At 34.3% G+C, this 23,746-nt stretch overlaps 1 long non-coding RNA gene across 1 annotated transcript in view; it reads right to left on the reverse strand.

Moving 5' to 3' along the window:
• Positions 1-23,746, reverse strand: part of LOC142870035 (uncharacterized) — a 236,903-nt gene that overhangs the window by 188,420 nt on the left and 24,737 nt on the right. The gene's annotated exons all lie outside the window — the stretch shown is intronic.

The raw sequence follows: 23,746 nt of genomic DNA on the forward strand, positions 1-23,746 counted from the left end.
GTCCCTGCTGAGGTGAAAAATAAGGACAAATCTGGAAGTTCCAGGGCCCCACCCATCACCTGGGGTATTAGAGTGCTTTTCCTGAGGAACTAGTGCTGGTCACAGGATGCACAAACAACATTCCAGCTTGTTCCTTCTGGCAAGTGCCACCTACTGACAGGGAAATCAAATTGCACACTCCTTTACTGCATTTACTGACTCATCATACAGGGTGTGGTCAATTATCACCCATAAGCACCACATGCTTATTCTGAGATTAAACTGGACATGTCATTATCTAAACAAAATAAAATCCAAACGTAGGAAGCAATAGCTCCAGATGGAAAGGAATCAGTGAAATAACTCTGGAAGTACAAAGAAACAAAGTGAAATGACAAACCCAAAAGGGAACATCAACTTTCTAGCAATAAATACCAACCAAATTCAGAATACTGAAATGATAGGTGAAGAATTTTGAGCATGGATTGTAAGGAGTTCAGTGAAATGCAAGATAAAATGGAAACCTAACAAAAGACACCACAAAAACAGCACAGGAAATGAATGAAAAATTCACACACAAAAAATAAAATATTAAAGAAAAATCAAACAGATCTTCTGGAAATGAAAAATTTATTCATTTTTAATTCAAGGAATTAAAAAACACAGTGGAAAGCCTTAAGACTAGGTTAGATCAAGCAGAAGAAAAAATCTCAGAGCTTGAAGACAGAACTTTCAATTAAACAAGTTCATCACAGAGATAGAACAGAGAAATAAAAGAAATGAGCAAAACCTACAAGAAATATCGAATTATGTTAAGAGACCTAACATAAGAATCATAGGCATCCCAGGAGGTGAAGAAGAAAATACACAAGGGTTGGATAATTTATTTGAGGGAATAATTGAGGAAAATTTCCCTGGCCTTTCTAGAAATCTAGATATGAAGGTACAAGAAGCCCAAAGGACTCCTAAAAGATTCATTGCAAAGAGGAAAACACTACAATACATAGTCATCAGACTGGACAAAATGAACATGAAAGAAGCCCTCCTATGAGCAGTAAGGTGACAGCAGCAGGTAATCCACAAAGGAAAACCTATCAGACAACTGAAGACTTCTCAACTGAGACCTTACAAGCCAGGAGGGACTAGGGTGCCATTCTCAGTCTTCTCAAACAGAATAATGCCCAGCCTAGAATTTTGTACCCTGTAAAACTGAGTTTCATATATGGGGGGAAATAAAGTCTTTCTCAGACAAGCAAACATTGAGGGAATTTGTCAAAATGAGACACACCCTGCAGGAAGTACTCAGAACTGTATTATACACAGATCAGCACAATAGACTTTCACCGGTGTTAAATCACACAAAAGCTAAAGGTCAAGATACAAAATTGGCTCAAGAGATAAAACAAAGCAACAAAGTTCTACTCAACAAGATGAACAGAAATCCACTCCATTTATAAATTCTTTCAATAATGTGAATGTCTTGAACTCCCCACTAAAGAGACATAGGCTGGTGGAATGGACAAATATACACAAGCCAAGTATCTGCTGTCTTCAGAAAACACATCTAACTCACAAGGATGCATTCACATTCAAGGCAAAGAGAAGGAAAACAATTTTCCATGGAAATGGAAACCAAACAAAAGCTTGTGTAGCAGTTCTAATATCGGATAACATACTCTTCAAATCAACAAAAGTAATGAAAGACAAAGATGGTCATTATATAATAGCAAGGGGAAAAATTCAACAACAAGATATAACAATTCTAAATGGTCTGTACCCAACAAGGATCCACCAGATTCATAAAGTAATTCAGAAAGAAATAGAATTCCTGAACAGAACAATATCAAATATTGAAATCGAAGTAGCAATAAAATCCTTCCTATAAAAAAATTCCTGGACCAGATGGTTTCACGGCCAAGTTTTACCACACCTACAAAAAACAACTGGTGCCTATGCTGCTGGAATTATTCCACAGCATTGAGAAGGAAGGAATCTTCCCCAACATGTTTTACAAAGCCAACATCACCCTGATACCAAAGCCAAGAAAGGACTCAACAAAAAATAAAACTACAGATCAATATCCCTTATGAATATGCATGCAAAATTCTCAATAAAATCCAGCAAATCGAATTCAATTGCTGATCAAAAAAATAATCCATCATGACCAAGTGGGCATCATCCCAGAGACGCAGGGATGTCTCAATATACACAAATCTATAAATGTAATTTACTACATAAATAGAAGCAAAAACAAAGAACATATGATCCTCTCAATAGACACAGAAAAAGCATTTGACAAAATTGAGCACCCTTTTATGATAAGAACACTTAACAAAATAGGCATAAATGGGACTTACCTAAAAATGATACAAGCCATCTATGACAAACCCACAGCCAACATAATACTGAATGGGGTAAAATTGAAAGCATTCCCAGAACTGGAAACACACAAAGTTGCCCTCTATCACCACTTCTATTCAACATAGTGCTGGAAGTCCTAGCCAAGGAAATCAGATAAGAGAAGGAACATGGGCATCCAAATAGGGGCAGAAGAGGGCAAACTATCATTATTTGATGATAGTGTGATCTTATATCTAGAAAACCCCAAAGATTCTGCCAAGAGACTGCTAAAATTGATCAATAAGTTCAACAAAGTCTCAGGTTACAAAATCAATGTACATAAATTAGTAGCATTCATAGAGGCAAACAGTCAAACTGAGAACCAAATTGAAGACTCAATACCTTTCACAATAGCAACAAAGAAAATAAAGTACCTAGGAATATATTTAATTAAGGAGGTAAAAGACCTCTACAGGAAAAAGTATGAAACACTGAGAAAGGAAATATCAGAGAATGTAAACAGTTGGAAAACCATACCATCCTCATAGATCAGCAGAATCAACATTGTTAAAATGTCTATACTACCCAAAGCGAACTACAGATTCAATGTAATCCCTATTAAAATACCAACATCATTTTACCAGATTTAGAAAAAAATAATTCTACACTTTGTATAGAACCAGAGAAGACCCATATAGCTAAAGCAACCTTAAGCAAAAAGAATAAATTGGGAAGCATCAATTTGCCAGACTTCAAACTGTACTACAAGGTTATAGTAATCAAAACAGCTTTACATCGGCACAAGAACAGGGACATTGACCAGTGGAACAGAATTGATAACTCAGATATGAAACCAAACTCCTATAGCCATCTAATCTTTGACAAAGCAGAAAAAAACATATACTGGAGAAAATAATTCTTATTCAATAAATGATGCTGGGAAAATTGGATAGCCACACATAGAAGACTGACACAGGATCCACACCTTTCACCTCTCACAAAAATCAACTCACAGTGGATAACAAACTTAAACCTAAGGCATGAAACTATAAGAATTCTAGAAGAAAATGTTGGAAAAACTTTTATAGACATTGGCCTAGGCAAAGAATTTATGAAGAAGACCCCAAAGGCAATCACAGCAACAGCAAAAATAAATAAGTGAGACCTTATCAAATTAAAAAAGCTTCTGGACAGTCAAGGAAACTATCATGAGAGCAAACAGACAACCTAAAGAATGGGAGAAAATATTCACACACTACACATGCAATAAAGGGCTAATAACTAGAATCTATACTCAGGAAAATCAGCAAGAAAAACTCAAACAACCCCATTAAAAAGTGGGCAAAGAACATGAATAGAAACTTTTCAAAAGAAGGCAGACTAATGGCCAGCAAGCATATGAAAAAATGCTCAACATTTCTAATCATCAGGGAAATGCAAATCAAAACCACAATGAGATATCACTTAACTCCAGTGAGAAGAGTTTTATCAAAAAAATCCCCAAACAACAAATGTTCACATGAATGTGGGGAGAGAGGAACACTCATACACACTTCTGGTGGGACTGCAAACTGGTACAACCTCTATGGAAAGTAATATGGAGATACATTAAAGAACTAAAAATAGAACTACCATTTGATCCAGCAATGCCACTACTGGTTATCTACCCAAAGGAAAAAAAAAACTTTCTATAAAAAAGACATCTGCACTTGAATGTTTATAGCAGCACAATTAACAATTGCAAAGATGTGCAAACAACCCAAGTGCTCATCAATACATGAGTGGACTAATAAAATGTGGTCTATGTATACCATGGAGTACTACTCAGCCACTTAAAAAAATGATGAACTATCTATTATATTATCCTGGATGGTGCTGGAGCCCATTCTTTAAGTGAAGTATGACAAGAATGGAAAAATAAAAACCACATGTACTCACCATTAAATTGGTACTAACTGATCAACACTAATGTGCACATATGACCTGTGTCAGGCAGGTAGGAAGGGGGAGAGGAGGGTGGGTAAATCCACACCTAATGGATATGGTGCACACTGTGTGGGGGACGGGCATGCTTTCGGGCAGTGCAAATGCAATTTATGTAACCAAAGAATTTGTGCCCCTGTAATACTCTGAAATAAATATAAATAAATAAAAATACAATAATTTAAAAATAAATAAATATTCTGGTTTAGTACTATGTTTGATGCTATTATGTCTTTTTTATAAACTGGAAAACCTTCCAGAAAGTTTCTTTGCCAGTATAACCTCTGTTACATAGCTCATTTATTTGCTGTACCTCAGAGTGAAGTGAACAAATAGCAGCTCAATTTTGGGAGTTCCTGGTGTTCTTTTAGGAACTACACAATGCCTTATGCAATTTAGACTGTGTATGCAATCAATAAATGCCTATATTTTTTCGCATCAATATTTCTTAAACATTAATCACAATGTATACATGTAATCAAAACACCAGGCTATTAGCTTAGTGAGAGTCTTATATCCCAAGAATCTAGTCCTCTGTCTGCTCACAATTAAGTGTACAGTAAAAACACACTGGATAAATACAGAAAACAGTTCATTGGGAAATATGCCAATTTTCTACAGCAGATGAACATATTTGAATTGTCAGCTCTTAAAAATGGTTATTTAAAGGGTACGATAAGCCCTAAGTCTACCTCTCAATTAGCACACTTCTGAGATCTATGATGGCTGGCCATGTTGGCTTTTCTTGGCCCTTCAGACAACCACATCATAATTCTTCCTTTTTTTTTAAGTTCATTTTTCTAAAATTCAATTTAACAAGCATTTTTGAAAGCTTACTGTGTACACATTTGCTATAGAAATCTCTTGAATATTTTATTTTTCAATCTCATTTTATCAACACAAAATACATGTGCTTAATGATACAACTGAACCCTAAACTAGAAAAAAAAAGTTCTTTGTTATTCATTTATAAGCTCACAATTGCATCTGTAACAGTAAGCCAAGAATCATTAGTTGATGGCCACTTTTTAGGTGTCAGACTGAAGACACTAAGCTGCTTAAGTGCTTCATGAGGCTGCCAAATTGCAAAAGGGTACCAGAGTGGACCCAAGACAGCATTATAATTCTGCCACCAGTTTCCTGGTAGTGAAGTTTTAAATACTGGGAAGAGTTACATAGGTTGTGTATGAAATCTCTTTAGAAGATATTTCTCCATAGAAAGATAACCCTTGGTGAGACTGTCTAGTGGTAATCTTACCACTTTAACCTGAAATGCCACTTGCTATAATCTTAAGGTTAGAATGGAAAGAATATTTTGCACAAGAATAATAGTTTTATCACTTATTTAGCAGTGAGTTCCTCTATACTGACTCTAAATATCAGTATAAAGATAACTGAGTTTTCTGTTTGGTTTTTTTGCCCCTCAGTGATGCTGAGTGGGAGAAGAGATATCAGAGAAAAGCCACAGAAGTGGCAGTAACATAGATAAGTGTAAAGGTCTTTGTTGGTTCCTATCCTGGGCAGAAGAGAGGGAAGGGAAAGGAGCCCCACATTTTCTAGGTGGATGTGGATTCTGTCCTCAAACTGAGTCTAGTGATAATCAAGATTTTGGAGGTGACTCGGTGAAGTGGGACATACTTTACAGATAAATTATGCAGACATGACTTACACAAAAGATGCTTATGATCTAAGGAATGTCTGGTCATTTGTTCTCTCCTGAATCTAGTGTTGCTTCCAAATAACTTTAACAGAAACCTTTTTAGATGTGTAGGTTATAACAAACTCATAGAAATTCCTAGACAAGATTAATTAAAATTGCTTTTGAAATTATCCTACTAGTTAAATATAATTTAAAGCCTCTTTATTTTATTAAATAAACACTTTTATGGCACCTGCTATGTACCAGGCACAATTCTAAAGTGCCTCATAAACATTGCCTCCTTTAACAGATATAACAACCTTATGAGTTCGATAATATTTTTCCTAGTTCACACATAAAGAAACTGAGGCAGCAGAGTGAACAGACAACTTGCCCAAGTCATGCTGCAAGGAAGTGGCAGAACCCAGGTTAGAACCCAGAGGATCTAGCCCCAGTGTCCAAGCTTATTACCACTCTACTGTGAGCCTCTCAGAAGTGATTCTTTTTGTAACAAACAGTATATGCACCTATATTTGAATTCATATTCTCTATCTGCAAAACGGGGATAGTATTGCCTACTACAATTAAATGAGCTGAGGCTAAATTCAGTATAGTGTCTGGCTCCTAAGAAGCGAACATACCACAACTGGCTGTTGCTATTTTTATCACTTAATTGTCAGTAGTGATAACAAAATATCACCTCACAAATAAAAGTATCAATAGCCACTATGTTTAGGACCTCTTGCATATTTTTACAATTTAGTATCTCATGAATTTTTGCAAGAGTGCTGCAAGAAAAATGTGATTCTTGTTTTACATATTAAAATACATATATGACATCAAAGTTAAATAGTAAGCATGAGACCTCATATGTATTAAGTAGTGTATGATAGAGTTTGTGCGATTTTTGAGAGAGAGGAAAAAAATAAGGCATGGAGCAGGGTAGTGGCTGCCTCTATGTGTGTGAGTTAGTGAATTCTGAAGCAAACAAACAAATAATTAGATAAGCTATAAAAATTAAATTGTCCTTATTTGACCTAACTCTTTTCCATTTAATTCAGATGATTGTCAGCTTGATTTCCTAAAAGCCATGGGTACATATTTCAGGTGCATCAACAAGCATAATATTGACATCATTCTATTTTTATTTTCCCAAGAGTATTTCTGTTATAACCGATATGTGAGTGCTTTTTTTTTAATCCTTGAGGAAGATTTAATGTAGTATAAGTACAGTATGCTAATACATATTGATTTAGACCCTGGATACCACTCATAGAGTAGAGACCAAAACCTTCTTTCTTTTAAAAACCAATTTACATATTATTCTTGATTGCAAGAAAGTGTTGTCTTTTTACAGTGTCCATTAAATACAATATTAAAAATATATATTATCAAATGTCTCCTCAAACTCTTAATAGCAAAAATATGTCAAAATGGAAGAATTTTTACTAACTTGCCCCTTCTAAGGCCAATAATGCTTTGCTTAGGTTTATCTATTAAAATTTTTATTTACTTTATTAATTATTTTTTCCAAGAAAAGGCAAACAACTAAAACATTCCTCTTAACCACTAAATCATGTACTTTTCCACAAGGCAGAATTAAAGAAATTTTGCACCTGCATTATTACTTGTATGTAGAATAATTGAACTGACATCCCATCTAATAACATCAACATATTATTAGATGCACATGTATCATTAAATGAAATAATACAGATAAAGTGCCTGTTTATCACTTAGAAAGTAATCAATTAGCATCAGCTTTCCTTTTTAATATTATTCTTTAGATTGCTAATATATTATTTTTCTGAAGTCTTATGGTTTGCCAGTGTAGACAGTATCAAAAGTGAAAAAGATCTTTACTCGGGAGTTTGTCATTGTGTGTTATCCACCACTTGGGGGAAGTTTGCCATGTACTGGGCAGCAATTTCTCTGCTGACATTAAGGTAGAAAAGAGAAATGCATGAGTAACTAGATAAAGCTAGTGAAGGTGGACATCCTTAGGGCTCTTGGTTTTACCAGCACCCTGTCACCAAAGAAAGAGTGTTTCAGTTCTAACAACATCACTGTCATTGGTACCCAGAAGGCCCCCTGTCCATCAACCTGTATTTCCAAGGTTCCTGTAAACAACTCAGAGTGGAAGAGAGGAGTTGTCTTCCACCCTATGAGGCTAAGGGGGCTCCTTTGGGCCTGACTGCTAAGGCGAGAGCCAAGGCAGAAGTCTCTCCTGTTGGAGGCTAAAATATTCATGAAATGTTCATGGAGAACTAGCTCTAGGCTACTTGTAGACATCCTGCTTCAGAACCAGAACTTCCTTTACTTTATATGTCTCATAGCAACTATCTCACTGCAATCTATCCAAAGCCAGCATGTGATGAGTGTTAAAAATTAAAAGTAAAAATTTACAATTACAGAAGGAAGTAAGTACTAAATTTAAAAATTAAAACAAAGTTAAAACTAAGAGAAAAATAGAAGGACATTACAATCAAGTTCTTCTTGACATCTTTTAAGACTGGCATGTTATCTGTTAGGCATCCTTTCTACACTGGCCTCAGTAGTAGCTTGCAAATTAAATCTTTAAAGAAAAAATTAAATCTTTAAAGAAAAATAAATAGGGTTAGTTTTAAGTTTTAATTATTGAATTCACATGTCCAGAAAACAAGTGAGTAGAATCATAACCTGATATGTTATTATATTCATGGAAAATAGACTATATTCAGATATTTTCTTCAAAAGTGACCTATTTTATATTTATTAACTTTGTCTTGGCTTTTCTTTTGCAAAGACTGGGATATGGTGATAGAATTGTGAGAAATAAAACAAAAGAGGATGAGCCCCATGTATGCATGAATTCTCTCCCTTCCTTATTTAGGCCTTTTTAACAACTCATGAAGAAGCAACACATCACAGTGCAATATACTGTAACAGGAGGAATAAATGTATTTGCTGGCAGCAGAAACGTGTCTATTCAACAGTCCCTAAGTAATCCTCAGCCTGATGGATCTGAATAAACCATTATGGCTTTAACTGGTAAATGAGGCATGTCATTATCCTGTATTTATAACAAAAATAAAGGCATCCTTATGGACCATTTGTCTAGAGCCTCAGGGGTCCTTTAAACACACCCACATGAAAGATTCTGATGTAGGCAGGAAGACCAATAAAATTGAAGTCTGGCGTGTTATCAGCTTGTTATCAAAATTTCCTGAAATGGGTGAACCTTGTTCTCTTATACTCTGCCTTCATTAACTGAAAATTTCTTCTGGTCCTCAAGTCAGCTATAGTCTAAAAGTCATTCGGCTTTACTTTTCTGTCTTAGTTTGCCTTGCCCTACATTACTCTGCATTTTTTCTGTGGTCTCTGGTCACAAGCCCGTCATTCCACACCTACATCCCGTTTAGATGATGGCCCATGCCCAGTGCTTGAAATAGCCTCTGGTTCCCTACCTGGCCTAATCCTGAACTTTGACTCTATCACACAACGGATGATGATGATGATCTCATTCCATTTTTTTCTCTTTTAAAATCAAAACAAAATGTGGAGTGTGCTAAACTAATCTTCAGGATTAGGTTGCACTCTGTTTTTCAGGAAGTTCAATGTTGAAAGTTGAAACCTATCTCAGGAAAAAAAGAAAGAAAAAAAAAGTTGTTCTGAGAGCCGGTTGGATTTTGAACTTTGATCCCCGTTATTTTTTATAATTAATATGAGTATTTATCAGAGTGCTGTCAGCAGGTCTACGTTTTCCCTGTCGTGCCCATGAGACCTCTTTAATAATTTATTATTGGTGTGGGGATGCTAAGGAAGCCCTTCCTGCATGGAACAAGCAGAAACACTTCATGGAAAATCAGGTAAACCTTTTCCTTATTCCCCAAGGAAGTTTTTTAAGTTCACAAGAGAGGAAGAACTGATGTATTTCCCTTATTCAAATGATACCATGGCAAAAGTATAGGTGGGAAAAGTGAATTACTGGAACAAGAGACATGAATGGAAGCAGCAATAAATAACTAATTAGATATGTGGCCCAGTTAAGCAACATGTAGTTATTATAGTTCATACAGGACTTCAGAAACCCAGGAAAGACAAGCAGAAGAGCACTCCCCACTCCCAAAATAGCTTAAGACTCTGATGCCATTAAAGTTTTATTTATAGTCACATTTTATGCAAGCCAAGGAACAAGCCTATGACATTCTTCTATGCATTTAGCAAGTATCTAGGGAATCTCACCTCTGTGGTTTGTTCAAAATGATCCTGATCCTGATATAGATTCTGTTAAAATAGAATTCAGTCTCAGTTATGACTGGGGCCCTAAGTCAAAAATATCAATTACTATCATGGTCTGAAATGAATCGCCTGACAATCAAAATATAACAATATTTGAAAAGGAAACAGTTAAAGCCCAATTTCGCAACACATATTTTAGCAGCTACTTTAAGTGTTTAAGAAGGTGAAACTGAATATTTAAGAGAGAATTTCTTTAGAAAAAAAATTGTTGGAGTGCTGTGACTATTTATTTCTCCTCTACTATGGAGAAGAGGGAGTATTTCTGCCCTCAACTTGACCGTGATTAAAAAAAAATAAAACTCCCCGGCCAACAGAAGGTCTACAAAGAACCCATAACCTGCCTCTACATGATACAATGAAAGAGCCATTTTCCAGCATCTGCCAAACCCAGAGAATGCCGATGTCTGCTCATGGCAACACTAGTGAAGTAAGATCCTCTGCATGATCCTGGTGGTAGCCAGAAACATAGACAGCAAGAAGAGGGAGGAGACTTAGAAGCCAAGGTGAAAGAGAAGCTGACCATGCGCTGCTTCCCTCTATGCAGGCTTTGGACTGCAGCAGACCTCACCTGGAAAGGAGAGAAGCTTTGACTTTACATCAAGATTAAAATTTTGACTATTACACATATCTAGGCATATCATTTGTTGAAATGAGATTATTTGGAAGACAAATGTGACCTGGGATTTTCTCCAGGAGAAGCAGAATAATGAATCCCATAATAATCCCAAGAAAGGTGAAAAATAAAATTAAAGTTGTTTTGTAATTGACATTAGTAGTCTCATTTATTCAATGTTCTAGTTACAAAAATAATTTTTCATGTTTTTGTCTCAGAATAAAATGCATGTTTTTCTACTAGTTTAAAGAAATGATTCTAAGTTAATTTTAAAGTAATATATATTTGTCTATAATAATAAAAATTCTCTAATCATTTTTTAATCTTTAAACTCCTCTAAAATTTTATGATAGGAATCATATAAATTCAAATTTTTCAAGGTCCTCAGAGGTTTTATCCAAAGAGTACATGAATTTCCTCCATAAATTCTGCAAAAATAATCAACCAGCCTCTGATTAAACACCTCCAGGTCCATAAATTCATGAGGCACTTCAGTCTTTGTTGAAGAGTGTTTTTTATTAAAAGTCCTTCTTCATGTTAAAGATAAAATCAAAACATTCAGTCCCTCTACTGCTTTGTTGGCTTGGTGAAAAAATAGTCATCAATTCCCAGGTCAAATCTCTCTGATACAATTTTCTTTGTCCCTGACAGTCTATTTGAACCACTCTACTTATACCCCCACTGAGTTTCTTACTTAACTTATATGATGCAACTTCCCATAGGGTGTTTCCTATCATTGCTTATTTAGCTGCCTCCTTCACTAAACTGAGCAGCTGTTGCTCACCCACTGCTCTGGGTCTTGCACAGGATTCCAAGATAATCAGACATGGTTCCTGCCCACAACTTGTGTTAACATAGGGATAAAGCATATCCAGAAGTGCCATGGGGAGGTGCAGGTATCTTAAAGAGAAACATTAGTATTTAGTTTTTTTCTCTTTTAGTCAAGGATCCTTACTGTATATTGCCTCATTCCTATTCTTTAGACTAGAAATTACATCTAAATTTTAACTTACCAACAATGGGCATTTGATCTTACCAAAAAGGATTGTGTTCTGGCTAGGAGAACAAGAAAACCTTGATATAGCTGAAAGCATTTGAGTCAGACATTCAAGGACAGGTAGCATGTGACCAGAAGTACAAAGAACCTTTGCAAAGGAAAAAAAAATGATGAGTAGTCACTCAATCGGATGCCACATAACATATACAGTGGAAAGCAAGTCATTCTGTTCAGCAGAAGCTCAGGATACATGGGTCAGGTAATTAGTTGATCATTTTGAAGAAGTAGTAGTCAGTATTCTATAGTCAGCCAGAATACAAAAGACCTTGAACAGCAATGTACTAGATACTTTCAACTCATCTGGAGATCTGAAAAAGTAAATGAGATTTGGGACTCCAGTTCTTACTCCAGAATTTGAAGGAATTGAATCTCTCTCCCAGTACTCCAGCAGTTAGGCCACAGGCATGAAACTTGATCCTGGCTGATCTAATTTTCTCCAGCAAGACCATAAATATGAAGGGAGTCACCCAAAGATGTAGAGACTACTAGAGATAATTAAGGTAGTGGTAATAGCAAAGACAATGACCCAGATGCACAATAGATGGGGGATTGTTATTTAGTATTATTTAAGAAAGTATATGCCAGCTTCAAGACGGCTGACTACAGGCATCCCGCTTTCACCTTCTCACAAAGAAGAATCAATACAGTAAGTAGATAACCACACATTGAATTGGTATCTAAGAGAGAACACTGTAATCAGCAGGGGTGCAACAAGAAATCTAGGAAGCACAGAAGGAGAAAGACGTGAACCACACATTGACTAGACACATAGACCAATGGAACAGAATAGGGGACATAGAAATAAATCCACATATTTCACAGACAACTCATTTTCTATAAGGAAAAGAGATGGTCAAAGGAATAGGAAACAAAATAATAGCTGAAAATTTCCCGAGTCTTCCAAGATATGTAGACATCTAGATACAGGAAGTTCAAAAATTCTCAAATAGATTAAACTCCAAAAGGTCTTCTCTAAGGCACATTATAGTCAAAATGACAAAAGTTAAAGACAGAGAGAATTTTTAAAACAGCAAAAGAAAAGCATCAAGCTATGTGTAAGAGAATCTCAACAGACAGCATATTTCTCAACATAAACCTTACATGCCAGGAGAGAATGGGATAATATATCCAAAGTTCTGAAAGAAAACAACTATTAATCAAGAATACTATACCAAGCAAAGCTACCCTTCAAAATGAATGAGAAATCAAGTCTTTCTTAGGCAAGCAAAAATAGTGAATTCATTACCACTAAACTAGCCCATATGAAATGCTAAGTAAGGGACACTTGCATCCAGAAAAAAATATATATCTATCATCATGAAAACACATGAAAGTAAAAGAAAATGCACTTATAGAGCAAATACACAAATGAGAAAGAGAAAGGAGTCAAATGTTATCATAAAAAAAGAAAACCCATCAAAATGTAAAGGTAGAAAATAAAAGAGGATAAAAAGAATGAAGAATATATAAAACATAGACCGGGCGCGGTGACTCACGCCTGTAATCCTAGCACTCTGGGAGGCCAAGGCGGGTGGATTGCCCGAGGTCAGGAGTTTGAAACCAGCCTGAGCAAGAGCAAGACCCTGTCTCTACTAAAAATAGAAAGAAATTAATTGGCCAACTAATATATATATAGAAAAAATTAGCCGGGCATGGTGGCACATGCCTGTAGTCCCAGCTACTCAGGAGGCTGAGGCAGCAGGATTGCTTGAGCCCAGGAGATTGAGGTTGCTGTGAGCTAGGCTGATGCCACAGTACTCACTCTAGCCTCTAGCCTGAGCAACAAAGCAAGACTCTGTCTCAAAAAAAAAAAAAAAAAAAAAAAAGAATATATAAAACAATTAATAAAATGACAAAGTAGCTCCTCACCTGTCAATAATAACCTTGAATGTAAAGGGTTTAAATTTCTCAATTAAAAGATATAGACAAAAAAAGATATAGACTGACTGAATGTATTACAAAACAAGACCTAGCTATACACTGCCTGCAAGAAGCATGTCACCTGTAAAAATACACACAGACAAGAAGCAAAGGGGTGGAAAAAATATATTCTATGTAAATGGAAACCAGAAGTATGGAGGAGTAACTATACTTATAGCAGACAAAATAGACTTATATAATATTGGCAAATTATATATGCCCAACACTAGAGCACCCAGATATATAAAGCAACTATTATTAGAGCTAATGAGAGAGATAAATGCCAAATCAATATAGTTGGAGACTTCAATACCCCACTCTCAGCATTGGACAGATCATCTGGATAGAAAATAAAGAAAGAAAATTTAGACTTAATCTAGACTATAGACCAAAGGGACCAAACACACATTTACAGAAAATTTCATCCAATAATTGAAGAATATACATTCTTCTTATGAGCACGTGGAACATTCTCCATGATAGAACACATGTTAGGCCACAAAACAAGTCTTAACCTATTTCTTGAAACAAATGAAAATAAAACACAGCATACCAAAACCTATGGAATACAGTAAAAGCAGTTCTAAGAGGATGTTTATAGCAATAAATGCCTACATCAAAATATAGAAATAATATTTCAAATGAAAAACCTAATGAAGCACCCCAAAGAACTAGCTAAGCAAGAACAAACCAGACCCAGTATTAGTAGAAAAGGGAAAGAAATAATAAAGATTAAAGCAGAGCTAAATGAAATGGAAATTAAAAACAGTACAAAGAACCAACAAAATGAAAAGTTGTGCTTTTTTTGAAAAGATAAACAAAATTGAGAAACTACTAGCTAGACTAACCAAGGAAAAAAGAGAGAAGACCCAAATAAATAAAATCAGAAATGAAAAAGGAGACATTACAACTGATACCACAGATATACAAGGATCATTAGAGACTATTATGAAAAACTATCAACTAACAAATTAGAAACCCTAGAAGAAATGGATAAATTCCTAGACAAATACAACCTACCAAGATTGCATCAGGAAAAAATAGAAAACTTGAACACACTAATAATGAATCACAAGAATGAATCAGTAATAAAAAGTCTTCCAACAAAGAAATTCCTGGGACTGGATGGTTTTACTGCTGAATTCTACCAAGCTTTAAAAGAGGAGCAAACACCAGTTATTCCCAAACTATCCAAAAAATCGAAAGGGAGAGAATTTTTTCCAACACATCCTATGAGGCCAGCTATACCCTTGTACCAAACTAGAAAAGGACACAACAAAAAAAGAAAACCACATTACATGATCCCTGATGAAAATAGATGCAAAAATTCTCAACAAAATACTGACAAATCAAATCCAATAACACATCAAAAAAAAGTTGTGATCAAGTGGAATTTATCCCATAGATACAGGGATGATTCAAAATACAAAAAATCACTAAAAGTGATAAATCACATCAACAGAATGAAGGACAAAAGTTATATGATCATCTCAATAGATCCAGAAAGAGCAAAACCCCTTCATGATAAAAACTCTGGTCAAACTGGATATAGAAGGAACATACCTCAACATAATAATGGCCATTTAAAATAAACATTATACTCACATTATACTGAATGGGGAAAAGCTGAAAACCTTCCTTCTAACAATTATAACAAGACAAACATGTCTACTTTTATAAATTCTATTAAACATAGTACTGGAAGTCCTAGTCAAAGCAAACAGACAAGAGAAAGAAATAAAAGGCATCCAAATTGCAAAACAAGAAATAAAATTGCCCCCTCTTTGCAGATGACATGATCTTACACATAAAAAACAATCCTAAAGATTCCCCAAAAACCCTTAGAACTGATAAACAAATACAGTAAAGTTTCAGTATACAAAATCAACACACAAAAATCAATAGCATTTCTATACACTGATAACAAACTAGAAATCAAGAAAGCAATCTTATTTACAATAGCTATGAAAAAAAACTCTGGAAATAAATTTAATCAATGAGGCAAAAGACCTATACTATGAAAACTGCAAAACACTGATGAAAGAAATTGAGGAGGACACAAAAAAAATGGAAAGATATTCCATGTTTATGGATCGGAAGAATCAATATCATTATAACAACCATACTGCCCAAAGCAATCTACAGATTCAATGTGATCCCAATGACGTTCTTCACAGAATTTTTTTTAAATCCCAAAATTTGTATGAAATCGCAAAAGACCCCACATAGCCAAAACAATTCTGAGCAAAAAGAACAAATCTGGAAGCATCACACTACCTGACTTCAAAATGTACCACACAAAGGTATGGTAATCAGAATAGCATGGTACTGGTATAAAAACTAACACATAGAACAATGGAACAGAATAGAGGACACCAAAATAAATCCATTCCACAGCCAACTCACGTTCAACAAAGGCACCAAGAACACATATTGAAAAAAGGACAGTCTCTTCAATAAATGATGCTGAGAAAACTAGATATCCATATGCAGAAGAATAAAACTAGACCCCTATCTCTCACCATGTACAAAAATCAACTCAAAATGGATTAAAAACTTAAATGCAACACCTAAAACTATAAAACTATTAGAATAGGCAGATATTTTATGGCTAAGATCTCAAAGCACAGGAAACAAAAATAGAAGCAAATGGGTCCATATTAACCTAAAAAGTTCTGCACAGCAAAGGAAATAATCAACAGCATGAAGAATGAGAGAAAACATTTGCAAACTATTTATCATACAAAGGACTAATATTCAGAATATGCAAGGAACACAAACAACACTGCCTAAAAACACAAATAATCCTCCTACAATGTAGGCAAAGGGTCTGAAGAGATATTTCTCAAAAGAAGACCTACAAATGGTCAACATGTATATAATAATATGCTCAATATCACTAATCATTAGGGAAATGCAAGTCAAAACCACAATGAGATATCATCTCACCCAAGTTAGAACGGCTATTATCAAAAAGACAAAAAACAACATACTGGTGAAGTCTCAGTGAAAAGGGAACTCATACATTGTTGGTGAAAATGTAAATTAGTACAGGCATTACGGAGAACAGTATGAAGTTTTCTCAAAAACATACAAACAGAACTACATAGCATAGATCCAGCAATCCCACTACTGGGCATTTATCCTAAGGAAAAGAAATCTGTATATCAAAGGAAAACCCACAAACTCGTGTTTACTGCAGCACTATTGACAAAAGCCAAGATATAAAATCAAGCTAAATGTTCATCAATTGATGAATGGATAAAGAAAATATGGTATATATACGCAATGGAGTACTATTCAGCCTTTAAAACTGAAATTTTGTCATTTTCAGCAACAGTGATGGAACTGGAGTTCATTATGTTAAGTGAAATATGCCATACACAGAGGGACAAGTATAACATGTTCTCACTTCTATGTAAGAGCTAAAAAGGTTTATATCATGGAGGCAGAGAGTAGAACAATGGCTACAGAGGTTGGGATGTGCTGGGGAGGGAGATAAAGAGAGGCTGGTTAATGAGTACAAACATACACTTAGATAGAATAAGTTCTAGTGTTCAATAGTGGAGTAGAGTGACTTTAGTTAATAATTTATTGTATATTTCAACATAACTAGAAGAGAAGATGTGAAATGTTCCTAACACAAAGAAATGATAAATGTTTGAGATGATAGATACCCTAAATACCCAGATTTGATTATTACACATTAAGCATGTATCAAAATATCACATGTACCACATACATATGTACAATTATTACTCATCAATACTGAATTTTTTAATTTACAAATTTAAAACAGTGATTCCCTAGAAAACACAAAAACATAAAATTTTTAGTGTTAATTCTCAACTAAGTGATATTTTTAACATGCTCAAATTCAACACTTAGAATTGCCCAAACTACTTAGAACTATGGTGGAAATGTTAGTATATAGTGTACAAAGATGTAACCAGATATTCTTACATACCAGCATGTTGGCTAAAGGCAACCCTATTTTCTATGCAAGAAAAAAAAGATATAAAAGAAGATTTATAGTAAAATTGATTTACAGCCAATGATAAAAAAAAAAAAGATCTTCAGCTTTCAAGACATGCAACTTAATAGTGATTCTCACTGTGCCTTTCCCAAACATTATTTGGGAAGTTGTGTGTACAATGTAAAGAAAGAGAGAGAGTGTCAAAGACAGAGTGAGAGAGACAGAGACAGAGATGAAAACAGAGTCTTTGAGACACAGGCAAAAGGAGAGGAGAAGAATGTATATTTTTGTTTTGTATATTTCATTTTTACATTAAATTATTTTATAATATATTATAATATTTTATAATATATGTAGGTTAAATATATTTTATAATACATTATATTTAGATAAAATATATGTTTTATATTTTAATATATTACATATATATATATACATTTTGGTTTGGCTATAATTAAAATTAAAATCAACTATAGGTAACAATGACATTTCACCAGTAATTTCAGGAGAATTTAATCTGAATATATTAGACTTCACAAAGTCCTATATACTAATTATTATTCTTCCCAGCAAGGACCACAGGACAGCCTCAAAGAGCTCTGTAGGAGTCTTATTAAATTTCAATCTGCACTCTGTCTCTTGTTATGTTTACCAAGAAGAATCAAGAGACTTCCAGAAATGTTTAACTGTTTACCAGCAAGTTCTTGTTTAATTCTTCAGGAATGAAACTTTTTATCTAACAAGTTTGTAAAATACTGACTGTTTAGTCCATAGTTCCATTTTGTTTTTGAAAAATGGAATGTGTTTACTTGGATTGTAAATAACCTCACAAGCCTTGGATTAATCAACACATGGTGGGCTCATCTATTAGTCGAAAAGATCCTAGATTCTCTGAGATTTGACTCTTTCATTTCAGGTTGGTATGAAAAAAAATTGACTCAAGCAAATTTAAATCCAAACACATAGTGTTGCTTGGGTTTTGTTTTGTTATATATTTTTTTGACATAAAAAAGACTATAGTCACCCAGTCCAATCACATTTTGGACCTCTAATATAAATCTTGTTTAGTATTAAATATCTGGTTTTGTGTTCGTTGGAGTTTTAGAAATACAGTCTATATATAGAGAAAGATACTTGGTGTGTGTGGGAGGGAGTGTAGGAAAAAACTCCTAAGAAGTTCATAGTTCATCAATAGATAAACCTATCAAATTTTAGAATTGTAAGAAACTCAATGTCTCCTTTCTCAAAACTTTTCATTTTACAAATGAAACTGAAACAGAAGTCAGTGATTTCTTCAACATCCCACAGAGGACCCAAAGAAAAGAAGGTAAATGATCGTCTCAAAAAAAAGCATTCTGTATCCAACCTTTGCCTCTGTATTGTTCTTGGTTCCAGAACCAGGACCTTAAATAGTTTCTAAAACCTTAAAAATATTCAAGCACAAAAATATTTATAACATGGGAAGTCATGGCCTAAGAATCCTTTTTACACTATTTTATTTCCAAACTCTTTTTTTTTTCTCAATTCCAATAGGTATTTGGCAAACATTACTCTTCCCCAGTGTAGAGCCATATTTAGTGTTCAACATTTACAAGGCGTGGATTAAAAACTTCCGACAGGAAATAACAGCCAATAAACCAACTAGCTGCATCCACGTATATGAGATAGGACCAGCTGAACTTTCCACCTCTATGTCAGTGGGATTTGAATGCTGCACTGTAACAAGGGAAGCAAGATCCATGACTTCTTGATTGCAAGTTATTTCTAAAAAACACCAAATGTTCCACTTTTCTCATGACTTCACACACCAAGAATATTCAGGTTAGGCAAAACTTAATGCATTTTGCAACTGCTGAAATTTTTCATCCCCTACATTGTGCTGTTTTATAATTATATTTTATATAGTGCCTTTTTTTTAGGGAAATTTTTGGGCAGATAAATGACTTCCTTTGAGGCCAAATGTCTTGTACTCACATCAAAAGACTTACCACAAAGCACTTAGCCTCAAGTTGTATGTTTCTCAGAGCCATGAAGCAGGGGACCAGTTATAAGTAAAATGTCAGATGGCTTACAATTTGTTTTAATAACCGGCAGTGGGATGCTTGTTATTCACATTAAATACATAATAGACATAGCAGGTGGTGCAGTTTTCATTCCTGATGGATCATAAGAGACTGAAATATAACAATGTTGTATTCCAGAGTATGTTTCCCCTCAAGCTCTCTCACCAGAATCAAAGAAAATTTGCGTTACTGTGATTTAAAATACTGCATGAGTGGCTCTTTGCTCTTCCATTAAGACAGTGTTCGAAGAAAACAGATTATGAATACATATTACTTTTTAAATATTCTCCCTTGGCAAGGGTCTGGATGGATGCTCTGGTTACCTAGAAGATGAGGACAAAGTGAAAATTGATTGACTTATCAAACTGATTGTAAGCTGAGCTTCAAGTGGCAGCTGTGTGTGCTGCACATAAAACATAGCTCCTTGAAAGGGATTTTTTTTTTAATTTGTCACATCACTAATGATGCCATATAGACTACTAGGTGGAATAAAGTGACTATATTTTATTAGTAAATGAAGTATTGAATGATATTCTAATGATTACAGTTGGGGAAAAAGATATGTTAAAGAAGATATTTTAATTCTGCCTTGGATGTTTGTCTCAATGTGCCATTAGAAATGATTACATTGATAATGGTAGAATTTTATCTGTGGTAGGAACTTTGCTGCTGGCTCACTTTTTAGGAATAATAACCCTGTCTCCTTTTGACAGAGATTGAGCTAGTTGGAAGAAAATTTAATAGATCTTACTGTAAATGCAGCTATACTCTCCACCTCCTCTATTCTTCTATTCCCCATGCAATTTTTCTATACAACCAGGCAGGACAAACTGTAGACGAAAAAAAAAAAATTTGTTTTCCGAGCTATCCCAACTTCTTATTAACATCTTCCTTCTCCTCAAAAGACCACCACTGTTTCCTTCAATTTCATCATTTCATCATGTCCTCTCATCACCCATTTCTTTCAACCATGTTCTACTCTACCTGGCACCTATTTTTGGCACCATTCCACTATTAAAACATGCATCTATTCACCTTATGATGTTCAGGGTCTTGCTCTCATGTAGCAATCCAGATGGAAATAATCTGATTAACTAAATATTACTGCATTATAATATTTCTAATGAACTAAGTATTTGTGCTCTCCCCAAATTCCCATGTTGAAATCCTAATTCCCAAGGTGATGGTATTAGGAGATAGAGCCCTTGAAAGGTAATAATGTCCTAAGTGCAGAGCCCTCGTGAATGGGATCATTGCCCTTTTAAGAAGAGACATGAAAGCTTGTGTTGTGCCATATGAAAACAGAGCAGGAAGTTGCCATCTACACACCAGGCGGGCACTCACCAGATACTGAATCTGTTAGCAACTTGATCTTGAACTTCCCATCCTCTAGAACTGTGAGAAATAAATGTTTGCTGTTTAAGTCACCCAGTTTCATATAATTTATTATAGCAGCCCAAACTGACTAAGGCAATAGCGTAAGAGGTTACTCCTCCAAGAGTTATTTTTAATTTTTTGGAGACACAGCCTTAACCCAAAAGATTGGACCCATAATGGTGAAATGCAGTCTCTCCTGAGAGATAAGTGGAAAGTATATGTTAGGTCATAGGAGACTTCCTTTTTGTCTCTTCTTTTTGTGAATTGACTTCCTCAATTCACACCCGTTAGTCACCATAAAATTGCAAACATACAAGCCAGAACAGTTTGTCTCAGGAACTAATTGAAAGCTGGACAAAAGAAGAGGAAAAATAACTGGAATTTTCCCTCCCTTACTGTAGAAATGTCATTATCCCATGACCTTGTAACTCTATGGGAACTTCCAGTTAATGCACACATTGCTAAATTTGCTACTAAATGGGGAAATGAAACAGGTAAATAGTAAATCCCAGAGTGATGCATGTGAGATGTGGAGCAGATAACTTAATGTTGGGTACAGAAATTGTCCATAAAGTCATTCTCTTGACATAATGAAGAAAGTGTGCTAAAAGGGCACTAAAGTAAAAATCTGAGTTTATGGGAATAGAACTACAAATTTTACTGAAAGACATAAAAAAAGAGTTGACAAACTGTAGCAATAACCATGTTTCTAGATAAGAAGTATCTACATTATAAACATGTCAGTTTTCTCTAAATTAGCTTATAAACGTAATGCAATACCAATTAAAATCCATGTAAGAATTTTGTTTGGAACTAGATTATATGACTCAATTTCATCTGGAAATTTGTGAAAACAAAGACTTTTGTTATTAAGAGACAAACAACAAAGGAACCTTCCTTATTAACATACTAAGATGCATTATAAAGTTATAAAAAAAATAGTGCAATATTACTGCCAAACCAAACAACTTATCAATGGAAAGGATAGACTCTTTATATATAAGGGTCTAAAGATCTAGTAAGTGGTAATGGAAGTATTTCAAATTAGTGAAAAAAATGTGAAAGTAACTAAATTCAATTTTCTGAAATGACGTAGTTTTATTCATTCCTCCAATCTTATATCAAAATAAATTACAAATCAAAGTATAAATTTTTAAAAAACTAGAAAATCTAAAAGTCTACTGATATAAATTTAGGGCGAGTAAAGCCTTTCTACACATAATAAAAAAGGCAAAATCTATAAAGAAAAATATTAGTATAATATATAAAAATTAAATTTTTTAATTTAAAAAATAATTTTATATGCAAAGGGCAAACAATAAACTGGAAAATATTTTAATTTTATATTTGATAAAAGATTAATATCCTTTCAACATAAAGAGAATAGTGCAGCAGCAAGATAATAACAGCATAAAGGTTTCTCAAAAAATTAAAAATAGAACTATCATATGATCCAACAATCCCACTTCTGGGTATATATCCAAAGGAATTAAAATCAGGATCTTGAAGAGATATCTGCACTCTCATGTTCATTGTAGCATTATTTACAATAGCCAAGATGTGGAAACAATCCAAGTGTCCCTTGATAGGTTAATAGATAAAGGGAATTTGGTATATACATACAACAAAATTTTATTCAGCCTTAAAAAAGAAGAAAATCTTTCCATTTGTGGCAACATAGATGAACCTGAAGGACATTACACTAAATGAAATAAGTCAATCAGAGAAAGGCAAACACTGCATAATTCCAGTTATATAAGCTGTGTTAAATAGTCAAACTCATAGAAACAGAGAATACATTAATGGTTGCTAGGGCCTAGGGGAAGGGAGAAATGGGGAATTATTTTTCTATGGAATTAAACTTTGAGTTATACTATATGAATAAATTCTAGGGATCTGCTTTATAATGTACTACCTATAGTTAACAATACAGCATTAAGCACTTCAAAGTTTAAGAAGGTAGATCTCGTGTTAAGTGTTCTTACCACACACACACAAAAAGCAAAGGGATGCAAAGAAAACTTTGGGAAATGCTGTACATCTCTAGTTTCTTGCTTGTGGTGATGGTATCATGGGTGTATACATATGTCCAAACTCATCAAATTGTACACATTAAATATATGCAGTTCTTTTTATATCAACTATACCTCAATAAAGATGTTATAAGAATATAGTGAAAAAATTCCAAAAACAAGCTGGAAATTAAAAAATTATGAAATGAAAACTGGCATTTAATACATGAAATAAGTTCAATCAATAGTAATGGAGATGCAAATTAAGTAACAATTAAGATATTATTTATCTATATGATTAACAAAGATTAAAAACTAATGAGAAGATGTAGTTTGAATGAAAATGTGGGGAAATGAGCTATTTCAAGCACTGAGGAAGTAATTAAATTACTACGATAATTCTGGAGGAAAATTGACAATTTTTGCCTAAAACTTTAAATATGTATACACCCTTTAAATACAAAATACCATTTATAGAAATGTATTCAAAAAAATAATCAGATAAA

The sequence above is a fragment of the Microcebus murinus genome, chromosome 1, assembly GCF_040939455.1.
Source record: "Microcebus murinus isolate Inina chromosome 1, M.murinus_Inina_mat1.0, whole genome shotgun sequence".
In the NCBI taxonomy this organism is placed as follows: domain Eukaryota; kingdom Metazoa; phylum Chordata; class Mammalia; order Primates; family Cheirogaleidae; genus Microcebus; species Microcebus murinus.